Raw genomic sequence first — 14,273 nt, 5'->3', positions numbered from 1 at the left:
TGGAGGTGCTGGAAGTTTACTTGGGAAACTGCCAAGTAAAGTGTGAGGTAATGTGGTCTTGTGCTGGGGGGAACAAAACCAGAAAGTCCAAAGAAAGGATGCACATGGAGGATGCTGGTGCTGGCCGCACCCCCGCACACAGCTCCTGGACTCTGGATGCTGTCCTCTCTCCTAGCAGACCCTGCCCTGGCACTAATGCCACATGCTAAAGCCAAAAGCCAATGTTAACTAAAAATGATTCTGCCTTGAGTAAAAGAAAAAGTAGGTGATGTTTTATTCTAGATAAATCACAAAATCAAATGAATGAGAAAAATATAGTATACCACAGAGTCACTTAAGGTATACGTTTTCAGCTCAGCAAGCCTCATATCCTGTTTTAATGCACGTGTATTTACTAAAGATTTAGCAAATTGACTACACTTCTCAAAAGTTTTGACATTTCTGATTCTGTATCTCATTTTCCTCCCATTTTTTTATGTCTTTACCCAATGACATGTTTCCAGCTTGAGTGCGATAATGCCCAATCCTTTTACTTAGCAATGTAGACTAGGGCTCTGCCTGCTAGGGCATGTCATTATCTACGAAGGTTAATATCTGAACATAAAAAAGTGGCCTCTATTAGCTGAATGGATCCTGAGCAAATCCTTTGTTTATTAAACTAAAAGCTATCATCTGGAGGTCTTGCTGACTTAGAAGGGCTCGAGTCTGGCAAATTGTTAATTAACATTGCATGTTCAGCCAGTAGCTAGAGTATTCAGCCAGTAGCATACAAGAACTGCAGTGATATAATTATATCACTAATTACAAAAGAGTATATCATAATGATTAAGAATATGGAATTAGTCCGTGTGTGGTGGCTCATGTCTGTAATCCCAGCACTTCGGGAGGCCAAGGCAGGTGGATCACCTGAGGTCAGGAGTTCAAGAACAGCCTGGCCAACATGGCAAAACCCCTTCTCTACTAAAAATACAAAAATTAGCTGGGTGCAGTGGCGGGTGCCTGTAGTCTCAGCCACTAGGGAGGCTGAGGCAGGAGAATCGCTTGAACCCGGCAGTCAGAGGTTGCAGTGAGCCGAGATTGCACCACTGCCCTCCAGCCTGGGCAACAGAGAGAGACCTTGTCTTAAAAAAAAAAAAAAAAAAGAAAGAAAGAAAAAAAAGAATATGGAATTGCAGCCAGACAGTCATGGGGTCCAGTCCTGACCTTATTCCTCACTAACTGTATGAACTTGGCATATTCTTTATCCTCTCTGAGCCTCAGTTTCCTCACTTGGCTGCCAACAGGGCTGGATGGGATACCATTTGGGAAGCATTTAGAACAGCATCTGGCACTTCAAAAATGCTTCATAAATGTTAGTGCTTAATCATTATATTAAGCATGGTACCTTACAAAAAAAACTTGCTCACATATTAATTTTCTTTGAACCGGTCGGTCCTGTGAAATGGGCAGGAAAGGTGTTATTCTTATCTGATATTAAGTACTGAAGTTCATAGAAGGGTTCAGTAACTGAAGCTAATTAGTGGCAAATCCAGAACTGAAAATCGAGGGCTCTCTCCTCTAGATTTCTTTTTCTTTTCTTTTCTTTTTTTTTAATGCAGAGTCTTGCTCTGTCGCCTGACTGGAGTGCAGTGGCACGATCTCGGCTCACTGCAAGCTCTGACTCCTGGCTTCACGCCATTCTCCTGCCTCAGGCTCCCAAGTAGCTGGCACTACAGGCGCCCACCACCATGCCCGGCTAATTTTTTATATTTTTAGTAGAGACGGGGTTTCACCGTGTTAGCCAGGATGGTCTTGATCTCCTGACCTCGTGATCCGCCCACCTCGGCCTCCCAAAGTGCTGGGATTACAGGCGTGAGCCACTGTGCCCAGCCTTGCTCTCCTCTAGATTTCTAAACTACACATATAAAATACAAGACAGAGGAAAGAATCCCTGGCTTTTATGAATTTAAGAGAAGGTTCCTGATAGCAGTAGTTTTCAGATGCCAGTCCATGGACAGTGATTCTACAGGACGGAGTTTTCCTGTGTGTGTCATTTGGATTCTCAGACGGGATGGTGAAATGAGAACGTGAGGGTTAGAGCAGTGAACTTGAGATAGAGTTAAATTTACCCACCTTAAGGAACTGCCCTTTACTGTCATGTTATAGCTTTTCTACTTTTTGGTGTTTAAATTACCTTATGAAATGATGACAGATCATGGTAGCTATTTTTTGGTTAATGTCTCTATCTGAAGTAAGAGAACTTTGACAAAGACCACTTTGGGTTGCATGTTTTGTTTTAGAAATGTTTCTAGTCCTAAAATAGGAGAATCACTGTTTAGAGTGATTTCATTATTTTACATATTAGTAGTTAAGTATACTGTAATACTTAGTTTATCTACATTAAGCCATAAAATCAGGCATTTGGATTTTTATCCAATTTTTTTTCCCTCTTTTTTGTTTTTAGAGACAAGGTCTTGCTCTGTTGCCTGGGCTAGAGTGCAGTGGTGTGATCATAGCTCATTGCAACCTTGAATTCCTGGCCTTAAGCAGTCCTCCTGCTTCAGCCTTCCAAGTAGCTGGGACTGCAGGCACATGCCATGGCACCCAGCTAATTTATTTTTGTGTAGAGACAGGGATCTTGCTGTGTTGCCCAGACTGCTCTTGAACTCTTGGCCTCAAGCAATCCTCCCACCTCAGCTTCCCAAAGTGCTGTGATTATAAGCATGAGCCACTGCATCCAGTCCTCCAGGTTTAATTTTCTTTCCCTTTCTCTCTTTTTAATTACGTAGATCACTGATGCTTATCTTTTTTAAGTACCAATTGCAGACCATTTTAGGAATCTTTTGGTAACTCCATCCCCCAAAACACATACAGAAACAATTACAGGTGCATATTGGCTAGTTCACAAATTTGGTGGTACAGAAGCCCAGGGACATGTAGGTGGCGCTGGTTGGTTGGTTTATGTAACCCGTTTGCTTTTTTTTTTTTTTCATCTTGCTGCTTTTGCCTGTTGGATGTTAGGGCTTATACAGGTGAGAGTGGTGTTACAGGAGACTGGGCAAAAGGCTTAATGTCAGGACCTGATGGTTACACAGAGGTTACTGCACCTTGTGTGGTTTTTCAGGCAGAACAGGAATATGATGGATTGTAAAATATTATTAGAATATACATGTTAGCAAAGAAGTGAGAAAGAGGACTCCTACATACTCTCAAAGGAGAGTATAAATTAATATAACCTCTTTGGAGGGCGATCTGAAAATATCTATCAACATTTAAAATGCACATACTGGCTGGGCACGATGGCCCACACCTGTAATCCCAACACTTTGGGAGGCCGAGGCAGGTGGATCACCTGAGGTTGGGAGTTGGAGACCAGCCTGGCCAACGTAGTGAAACCCAGTCTTTACTAAAAATACAAAAATTAGCTGGCCGTGGTGGCACGTGCCTGTAATCCCAGTGACTCTGGAAGCTGAGGCGGGAGAATCACTTGAACGCGGGAGGTGGAGGTTGCAGTGAACCGAGATCGGGCCACTGCACTCCAGCCTGGATGATAGAGTGAGACTCCGTCTCAAAAAAATAAATACAATAAAAAATAAAATAAAATACACATTCTTAGGCCAGGTACAGTAGCTCACGCCTGTAATTCCAGCAGTTTGGGAGGCTGAGGTGGGCAGATTGCTTGAGGCCAGGAGTTCGATACTAGCCAGGGCAACATGACAAAACCCCGTCTCTACTAAAATACAAAAATTAGCTGGCTACAGTGGCACATGCCTTTGGTCCTAGCTATTTGGGAGGCTGAGGTGGGAGAATCACTTGAGCTCAGGAAGCAGAGGTTGGGGTGAGCCAAGATTGTGCCACTGCACCCCAGCCTGGGCGACAGAGCAAGAGCCTGTCCCATAATAAATAAATAAATAATGAAAATAAATGCATACGCTTGCATTTGTATGTTAAGATGTGTACAGAGGTCTTTGTTGTAGCTTTTCATATGAGAAAAATACTAGAAACAACATAAATATCCATTAATATGGAACTGGTTAATCAATTGTGTGGCATATTCAAATGGGAATACCATGCAGCCATGAAAAAGGATGAGTTAGCACTAAATGTGATAATATGAAATGATCTCTAAGATGTTATTATGTGAAAAAGAAAGATACATTTTAAAAGGAGAAAATGCATACATGCTTGGGTTTGGATATTTCTAGAGTGTACACAAGCAGCTGGTACTGATGACTGCCTCAGTGTAGGGTCTGGGGAATCAAGGGTCTGCAGGTCTGCAATGGAAGGGATACTTACTTTTCCTTTTTCTATTTATTGTAGTGCCTAAATCTTTTAATCAGGTCCTTGTATTACTTATTCAATTAAAAAAAAGAGCTAGTTAAAAGAAGTTAATTTTAAAAATTGCCGTGCAATATGAGCAAAAGAGGTCAGTGGATATTTAAATTGCCTAACTGCAAAGAGATAAGGCAAAATGAACAGACTTCTTTTTTCCTTTTCTTTTCTTTTGCCTCATTCTCTAATGTGAGATAAAGGGGGCACCTGATGGAGTTAAGAACTGGGAAATGAATAAATCAAAGGAAATAGCTTTTTGCACAGCATGTAGCTAGTCTAAGGAATTTACCGCCACAGGCAGTCATAGAGTCAAATATTGTGGCTGGATTTTTTTTTGGAAGTCTGGTCACTATGACCAGTCATAACATTTGTAGTTATGCAAGAAAAGATAAGGATAATCAAATCTGATGGTGCAGGATGTAAGCTGATCATTGCAAAGGAAGGAATTTCTCCCCAGCCTCCCTTCTTTTTTGGCTTCTCCCAGTGCCTCAGAATAACATTACACAATTAGCTAGGTCTGCTTTGAAGAGTTGACAGTACTTCCTCTGAATCATTAGGTATTATCCACAGCCAAGGGAAGGATTCCAGACCTGACAGAGCAGCAAAGCTCGTAACTCTTTTTTTACACCCAGAGCGACAGCCCCTTCAGTTCCAAGTTCAGCGTTTTGGCAGGACAGCCCTCCTGCTGCTTTGCTCCTCCTGCCATTCCCAGTGAAGAACATGTTCAAAGGGAAATAATGGGTTTCAGCTCTTCTCCCGTTGAGCTGGCACTCTCGTATAAACAACAAACCCAAGATTATTGAGGAACTGAATAGATATTCAGGAAATAATTCATGCTTTTTTCTCTTTCTCTTTCCTTCTTTGGCTCTGACTAGTAATGAATCCCTCCACCAGGGGGTAGACAGAAGACATAAAAGAAACCAGCACTGACCAATCTCATTTAGGCCCCAGTAACAGATTTCACATTGTTCTAGGTCTCATTCATCCATATAACCCAAGAAATGCTGCACCCATATACTGTCTTATATTTTAAGATCAAGAGTAGGATGTATCAAATTGACTTCGATTTGAGCAAGTAAGTAGAGTGTAGAATAGTGTAGTATGTCAACATGAGCCAGGTAAATGGCATTAACTAAAATCTACTGCAGATGAGTCCATTCTATTCCTTCCATATGACTAGTTCAAAGGCAAAACTTTTAGTGTCCAGTCACATAAATAAGAGGACCTTCTTTTTAAAAAGTTTCTCCCCCATGTTATGGAAGCTGGCAACAGGCAGACAGGGTATGTCTGTGTGCATGTATATGCATGCAGGGTGAAGGTCCTTCCCTTTTCTCTCAGCCAGCAGCTGGATGACTCCGAGACAACACAGTCAGTGATCTCAGGCCCATCTGGTGGCCACACACAGGGACATGGCCTCTTGCTTGTCCCCCAGACAAGATTCAAAACAGTGACCCAAACACCCAAAGTTCCAGGAGAAAATTTGTATCATTTTTGTTTGGCTAAATTATGTGTTTAGAAGTTCCAACAGAATTTTTAAAAACATCTCTTATTACATTTAATTATAATTTTAAGGTAATTTCTTTGCCACTCAAACTCATGGACACCATGTACAACCTTACCTTTGAGGCTTTTTAGGAGACCCATGTTACTTCCAGCATTGTCCAGTAGACATTTCTGCAGTGGTGGGAGTGTTCTAGATCTGTGTTGTCCAATATGGTAGCCACTAGCCATATGTAACCATTGAGTACTCGGAATGTGGCTAATGTGTCTAAGGAACTGAATGTTTAATGTGACTTAATTTTCACTGACTTATAAGCAACAGTGCCACCTGAAGTTTAGCTTTCGTATATCCTCAGCCCATTTTTACCTTAGCATCCTAGCAAACATTCAGAAGTTACATGGCCATTTTCTTCCTTCTGGGATAGAGCATTGGCTCTCTTTATTGTCATGAAGATCTTTGAAAGCAATAAAAAGATATAATTGGCCAGGCATAGTGGCTCACACCTGTAATCTCAGCACTTTGGGAGGCCAAAGAGGGTGGATCACCTGAGGTCAGGAGTTCGAGACCAGCCTGGCCAACATGGTGAAACTCATCTCTACTAAAAATGCAAAAAATTAGCTGGGTGTGGTGGCGCACACCTGTAATCCCAGCTACTTTGGGGGCTGGGGCAGAAGAATCTCTTGAACCTGGGAGGTGGAGGTTGCAGTGAGCTGAGACAGAGCCATTGCACTCCAGCCTGGGCAACAAGACCGAGACTCGTCTCAAAAAAAAAAAAAAAAAAAAAGAAGAGGATATAATTTTGCTGTTTTCACACAGCTTTAGAAAAAGTGACACAGACTTTTCCTTATGCAAAAGGCTACAGTTTTTACACAGATTGTGTCATAGGGCCTGTGTTGATACCTAATATCCCAATGGTAACCTCAACCTGCAACAGTAGTGAGGCTTTGTTCTCTAAATGGTATAACCCATAATTTTAGACAATAATAAAAGTTTAAAAATTTAATTTTTGCGCAGCCAAGAATAACATGGGGTACTAGGAAATTCCATCAGCAAGCCAGGCAACTTCTTGGCATCAGGGATTGTGTCTTTTATCTGTTTCCTTAGTTCTAGTGTAAATTTTAATAAGTGCTTCTCAGATGAGTGGTTTAGTATGTGAGTGGATGAATAAATGTGTCTCAGAAGTGATGCTAGTAACATAACATTAAAGAAGCCTCTCATTAAGGCTCCTGGTACTCTAGCAGGTATCTTTAAGCAGATAAGTTATGGAAAGACACATTGTAAGAAATAGTATTTTAGGCTCATGAAAGAAGTCATATAAAAACATTGAAAATTCATCTATGACTAGTTTGGGTAGTTTGAAGAATAAGTGGTACCCTATGCTTATAAAGTATATGGGTCCAGAAAAAAGTTCTTTTTCACACAAAAAAATGTATTTCTCTCTGCATTTATTTATGACAATGAATATCATCTTTCCTGGTCATGCCTTTTCACCTTGCTCTGCCTTTGCCTTATGCTGACACACACATGGCATAGTCAGCTGCCTTCCTTCCTTGACTCCTGCTTTAAAATTATTACAGTCAGGTGTATTAAATTACAAACTAAGAGCCTTCCTTTCTGCTTTAAGATGCTTTACAGGATAACCTCAACTTTTCCTTATCCCTGTCTCCTTTCTTCATTGTTATCAAAATGATCCATCAGTGTCTTTTTTTTTCTAAATAACTGATTGAAGTTTATTACATTAAAACCATATATCATTTTTATATTGCATTTGCCTTTTCTGAACGATACAAAGTAGAGGCAAATAGAGACACTTCATAAAAATGTGGATTTCCCACTCCTTTCCCTAAGACCCAGCCCTCCCTCAAATATTCCCTCCCACCCCTTACAGAACTCTGTCCTTAATAAAACACATAAATCCATCATAAATAGTAAATTATGAAAAAAAATAGCAAGAATTGTTTCTTTCCTTCTTGTAGAAAAGAACATGGCAGCAAAGACAGGCCGCCAGAAACTGACTGGGGGTATCTAATATAAAAAGTTATTTGGGGTATGGGCTAACCTACTATCAAGGCAGGGTGGGATAGAGAAGGGGTAGAACAGGAATTCAACAATCTGCCTGAGATACCAGGCCCCCTTCTTCTCCTGACAACAGTGGAAGGATCAGATGGAAAACCACAACTCTTGTAGATGGGGAGGAGAGGACATATGTAGCCCCCATTTCCAACTTCTCTGCATGAAGACAGGGGGGTAGGACATATGGCATAGCAATGACCTCACCGAGGCAAGAATCCACTGTCTCCCCTTGAGTTTAAGAAAATATTTGCTGGCCTCATAGATACGGGCTGCCTGTTAAACAGACCGAGGTGTCCCCTCTTCACCTTAGCACCACAAACAGGAGAACACTGTTGGAAAAGATGGAAAGAGCAAAAAAATCTCCTTTGGAGAATGATCTAAAATTCACTTGGTAAGTCTTCATATTTTAGAAAAGCAACCAGAATATATTTCAAATTGCAAAACAGTAATAATCATTACAGCCTGGCAGTGAATAGGATTCTGCCTAGGAAGGGCTATGATCTCCCAACCCATGGCTGCCTCATGTTTTAACAAAAGGGGTAAAGATTACCCCACGTCCCACTCTCTCCATTCCTTCAGCCTCAAGAAATTCATCAAGAGAGGAGGAGTTTAAAGAGGTGCTGCTTCTGGCAGAGCAATCACTACTTTTCTCTTCACAAACACTGCGGCTCTTCTGAGGGAACCCTACGAATAGGCATCTCATCAACACTTCTGGAGTTTTGATCTGAAACTGGCTTGAAATTTTGTGCTGTGCGCTTTTTCCTTTTTTCAGGGGAAAAAAAAAGTTGGGAGGTGGTTAAACACCCCTATCCCCCAAAAACCTTTACAGAGATTACAGGGGTCTTCTTCCAGGGATCAGAGAGAAAGAGGTGGGGATAATGTGCCAGCTAGTCTGTCCTGAGGAAATTAAGAGTCCAGTTCCTGGTGAAAGATGAGGGGAAAGAAAACTGCCAAGTCTAGTAATCTCATTTCCAGCATGAAGAATGGGGGTCTGAAAAAAATTCAGTTGTGGAAGCCAAGGTTAGCCAGTTGAAAATCCGTGCCACCTAACTCTGGAGTGGAGGGGATGCTGTGGTCCTCAACTGTCCGAGGCACTAATGCCCATTCATGAGGACAGAGAAGAGGAGGAGGCTCTTCTTCAGGAAGAAGATGGAGAGCCCACCTCGCTTCTTTTACACTCCTTTTTTGATGACCAAGTAGAAGAAAATTCCACATTGCTGGGGCAAGGGCTGACATCTTGGGATCACAGAGAGGCAGAATCTCTTTCCAGGTCTTCTGAGGCTTTGCGCTTAATGGGTGAACTCTGACTCTGCACGTTCAAGTTTTCCAAGGTTGTACTTGTACTTAGCATACGCAAAGTCTCTCCAACTACAGGTGAGAAACTGGGCTCAGTAATAGGTGAGCCCTCACTGATTTCCTCCAAAGGAGGATTCTACGGTAAAACATCAGGATGACCAAGGTGAACACCTGGCTCCACTTCTGCCTTTGTTGTCACTTGTGCCTTGTGTTCCCCAGAGACCAGTGGCTGGTAAGTAATGCAGGAGTTGCCACTGGAGCCCGTACGCCGAGAGAAAGATGAGCCAGTCCCAAACTTTTTGGAAGGAGAAGGCTTCAAGGGGATCTTCTTAAATACTGCGTTGCACATGAAGCTCTGGAACCGTTCAGCGTAGAAGCCTGGGTTGTGTACTGAGACAGTGTCCCCGTCATGTACCAGGGCTTTCCAAGAGTGCTCCAACTTCTTAAGACATGTGTAAGACTGTAGAATGTCAATGATGCCAATATAAAGCAGAAGCCTTTCCCCTTTACTACTCTGAGCAGGGATGCCACCCATATGGTCATCGGTCTCCATGGTGTCGCCCGGGCGAGCCTCTCCCTGGATGGATTCCATGGCTGTGGAGTACAGAACCTTTTGGGGGGTCAGTCTTTGAGTGTCAACTGACACTTGAAGGGTGTCGCTGCTTAAGGGCTCTCGTTGTGCATGATCCATATTGTGGATTGACAGCAAGAGGCTATAGTCCATTATCTTGAAGCTCTGCAGCACCAAACAGTCACGCTGCAGGGTCTTACAGAGAGCATTGTACATGTCAGCATCCAAAAAAAGACCATCAGGGATGTCTTGTAAGAAGTCTAGGTCTTTGAATGTGGGAAGAGGCTTCTCTCGCTCTTTCTGGGAAGCCCGGCGTTTGTAGGTTGAGCCTTTGAGGTCATATTTGGTATGCATTTTGACTGATCTTGGTAAAAGATTGTTCATCACCACAATCCGAATGTTCTTGCCACCTGCCTGCACACAGTACAGTCCATAGAATTTAGGCAACAAAGTCCGAGGGTTCTGGTTGAGGTTCAAGTAGTATCCTGGAAGCAGCTTCTGCAGAAACTCCGCCTCTTTATGTTGGACTGTCTTAATAATGAAGTCATCGTCACTGGACACACAGAACAGGGAACCACTAGCTCCAGAGCTACAGAGTTCAATCAGCGGCTCACTGCAGAGGGAGCACAAGTAATCATCCGGCGGAATACCAAATAGCTCCCGAAAGTAGCGGAAGGCAACAGGTGCATAGGTCTTGAAACGAAAGTCGTTGTAGTGATGAGCAGGGGTCAGCTTGCTCCCTTCACTGGGGAAGAAGATACTCTCCACCACGTAGAAATCTTGCATGAGGACATCACGCTCCGGTTTGGTACTCAGGCTCCCCACTGTGTGAGTGATGCCTAACTGGATGGCACCTTTCAAGGCTGATGAGGGTGTCTTTTTATATGTTGTCTCTCCTGAGGAATCGACACCTCGATGGCCTGTTTTCTTGATGGGCATGCCAGAGGCATAAAGCACCTCGGATGCCGTGGGGCTCTTGATTCCAGACGCTGAGGACGCGGTACAGGAAGGGACTCCGGGATCCAAGGATGGAAAACCGACCGCCAACGACGGCTGGGAGGAGGCGGACGCCATCTTGGCAGCGCCCTGCCCCCCTCAGCCGCCTGGTTCTCTTTCCACCCGGCGCTTCCTCTTCTCGGAATCGAATCTTCTCCACGTCTTTTTACAGAACCCGTGTTCTGCGGGCCACCTCCCTGCCCCCTCTGGGGCCTCCCTCAGACCCGTGGAGCCGGGCCGCCTCCCCGCCCCCTCTGGGGCCTCCCTCAGACCCGTGGAGCCGGGCCGCCTCCCCGCCGCCTCTGGGGCCTCCCTCAGACCCGTGGAGCCGGGCTACAGGACCAGGTCAAGGCCGCACCGTTCGCCTGGCATGGGGGAGAACTCCCGCCGCGCACCCCCTCCACAAGTTTAACCGCTTTCCGCAGGGGAGACCTTCCCCTTCACAAAGGATTAAGCTCAAGCTGGCTGCTTGGACGCTGCGTCAGGACCAAGCCACATCTGAAAAAAACAAACAAACGAGGCATGAAAAGTCCCCGAGAAGTGAGCGCCGCCTCTCTGTCCTCCCTAGCCACGGCCTGTTTATCGCCCAACCCAGCCGCTTCCATCCATCAGTTTTCCTTTTTTTTTCTTTTTTTCCTTTTTTTTTTTTTGAGACGGAGTTTCGCTCTTGTTGCACAGGCTAGAGTGCTGTGGCGTGATCTCAGCTCACCGCAACCTCCATCTCCCGGGTTCAAGCGATTCTCCTGCCTCAGCCTCCCAAGTAGCTGGGATCACAGACATGCGCCACTACGTCCAGGTAATTTTGTATTTTTAGTAGAAATGGGGTTTCACCATGTTGGTCAGGCTGGTCTCGAACTCCCCACCTCAGGTGATCCACCCTCCTCGGCCTCCCAAAGCGCTGGGATTACAGGCGTGAGCCACCGTGCCCAGCCGATCCATCAGTTTCTTTACCTCATCAACCCATTCCTACCTAAGCCTTTTTTTTTTCTTTTCAAGTTGCACCTAATGACTTGAATGCCCTATCATCTCGGTCCTCTAGCCTCACTTCTCTCTTAGTCTCAGAAACACACTTGAAATTCCAATTCATGTGTAGAAGCTTTCTCAAACAACACTTCAGTGTGTCATGGAAGAAAGAACTCAGAGCTCTAGGAAGTGTGATAACTGATTTAAGAATCTGCTTGTGCCACTAGCTGATTGTATGATCTTGGATAAATTACTCCACATCCCTGGGGCTCTGTTACTGCCTCTATGAAATGGAGGGAGGAGTTTAGGTGAATTTACATGATCCTTCCATACTCTAAAACCTATGGAATTAAGGAATAATATCTATTCCCTACCATCCTGTCAAAACCTGTGATAATGACATGCTAACAAATAATGCCACAGATATATTCTCTTATGAGACAGAAAAATTGTACACTTAATTTATATGAAATTTATCATGTGTGCTGCTATGCCCCCAGCATACTACCATGAATGGACAAGTAGTTGTGATAATAAAATATTTATAATGGGGATTTGCTTTTGATTATGGCAGACTACTCAATTTAAACCAACCTTCCTCAGAGAATAAATTTTTTAAAAAACTTGGTTGGATACATTGGAGTCCTAAGAAGTTAGTGAATAATTAGTACTGAGATCTGGGAAAAGAAAGAAGTACAGAGAGGTGAGCATCTGGGCCCACTGTTTCCTTAGGGACCTCTGCATGTTCCATTAGAGGTAGCTGAGAGTCTGATAAGCTTAGCAGAGTTTTTGACAAACTCAGTGGACTAGGGAACTAAAAAACGGAGTTTGGGGTCTGAAACAACAATAGTCTGGCAAACCTCCCAAAACTTTGGATTGGGACCCTGAAAGGCTATATAGCATGGGAGTAAATGTGTATAGAAATAGACCATCCCTCACAGACACTGCAATTCAGCTGTGAATCACCTCAATCCCTGGTGGGATCAAGATTGGTAATATCCCTAGATGTCTATAAAGAGCAAATTTATATTCCTCTTTGGAGAAATATATCATTGTCCTAGCCCTTACATTCTCTCTCATTTTTTATGTGTACTGTCCAGAATTCAGGCAGTCATTATTATATACATAAGGGGTCAAGGCAATGTGACTGAACACCAAGAGAAACAATAGACAATATAAATGGACTCACAGGGGATCCTGCCATATCTCAGTAATGTCATTCTCCTATACAGATTTTAAAGTAACACTGACTAATATATTTAAAGAAATAAAAGATGAGATTGGCAACTTAAGCAGGAACTAGAAATGCTATAAAAAAACAAAGTTCTACAACTAAAAATTATGATAACAAAAGAAAAACTCAATGGAAGATTTATGGCAGATTAGAGACAGCTAAAGAGAGAAGGAGTGGAGCAGGAAAATCTGAAGAAAATATGTAGAATGAAGCACAGAAAAATAAAAGTTTAGAAGATACATAAAAGAGGCTGGGTGCAGTGACTCATGCCTGTAATCCCAGCACTTTGGGAGGCTGAGGTGAGTGGATCACTGAAGGTTGGAATTTGAGACCAGCCTAGCCAACATGGTGAAAACCTGTCTCTACTGAAAGTACAAAAATTAGCTAGACGTGGTGGCAGGCACCTGTAAGCTACTTCGGAAGCTGAGGCAGGAGAATCGCTAGAACGTGGGAGGCAGAGGTTGCAGTGAGCCAAGATTGCACCATGGCACTCTAGCCTAGGTGACAGAACAAGGCTCCATCTCAAAAAAAAAAGAAAAGAAAAAAAAAGAAAGGGAGGGAGAAAATGAAATACATAAAAAAGAAAAGATAGGGAATACAGTGAAAGAACATAACGTGTAGTCCTGGAAGGAAAGGAGAGAGAAAATGAGACAGAAGCAACATTTCAAGGGATAATGGCTAAGAATTTTTCAAAATTGATGAAAGACTTACAGTTTTAAGAATCATTGTAAACCTCACATAAGATAATAAAAACTGATAGTAAAATTCTGCTGAAAGGCAAAGAGAAGATTTAAAGCAAACCAAGTGACAGAGTAGGTGAGGAGAGATTATCCTCGAAGAATGAATCATAAGACTGACAGCTAACTTCTTGAAAGAAATAATAGAAGACAGAAGAATAAAGTCTTTGAATTTTGGAATTCTATCCCTAGCAAAAACAACTATCAAGAATGACAAGGAAACAAAGACATTTTCAGGTAAACAACAGCTGAGAGAATTTACCAGAAGCATCCCTGTAATGAAGGGAACACCAAAGAACATTCTCGGGCAAGAGAAAAATGACTCTAATTTTTTAGAGATGGGGCAGGAAATGGAGAGCAAGAGAAATGGGGTAAATAAATGAGTAAATCCAAATGAATGTTGTTCTTCAAAAACTGATATTAATGCTATGCTTTGGGATTTGAAAACATAATTATTTAAAGTCTCAACAAAAATGAGGAGGGATCTAAACAAAATTAAAGTATTATAAAGTCGTTTGCATTTTGAAGTAAAAGTGTTAATGATGTTAGCTTCTTTTTATAAAATTAATTTTTTTTTTTTTTTCCAGTAAG

The 14,273-nt window shown here is 42.8% G+C and overlaps 1 pseudogene across 1 annotated transcript; it reads right to left on the bottom strand.

Annotated features, from left to right (window-relative positions):
• Positions 1 to 8,964: 8,964 nt before the first annotated feature.
• Positions 8,965 to 10,912, bottom strand: LOC101013676 (annotated as a pseudogene). Its single transcript, XR_645670.4, has one exon. The product of XR_645670.4 is annotated as a phosphatidylinositol 4-phosphate 5-kinase type-1 alpha pseudogene (transcript).
• Positions 10,913 to 14,273: the final 3,361 nt, after the last annotated feature.

The sequence above is a fragment of the Papio anubis genome, chromosome 6 (genome assembly GCF_008728515.1).
Source record: "Papio anubis isolate 15944 chromosome 6, Panubis1.0, whole genome shotgun sequence".
Taxonomy (NCBI): domain Eukaryota; kingdom Metazoa; phylum Chordata; class Mammalia; order Primates; family Cercopithecidae; genus Papio; species Papio anubis.
This window is presented reverse-complemented; position numbering and strand designations above follow the sequence as displayed.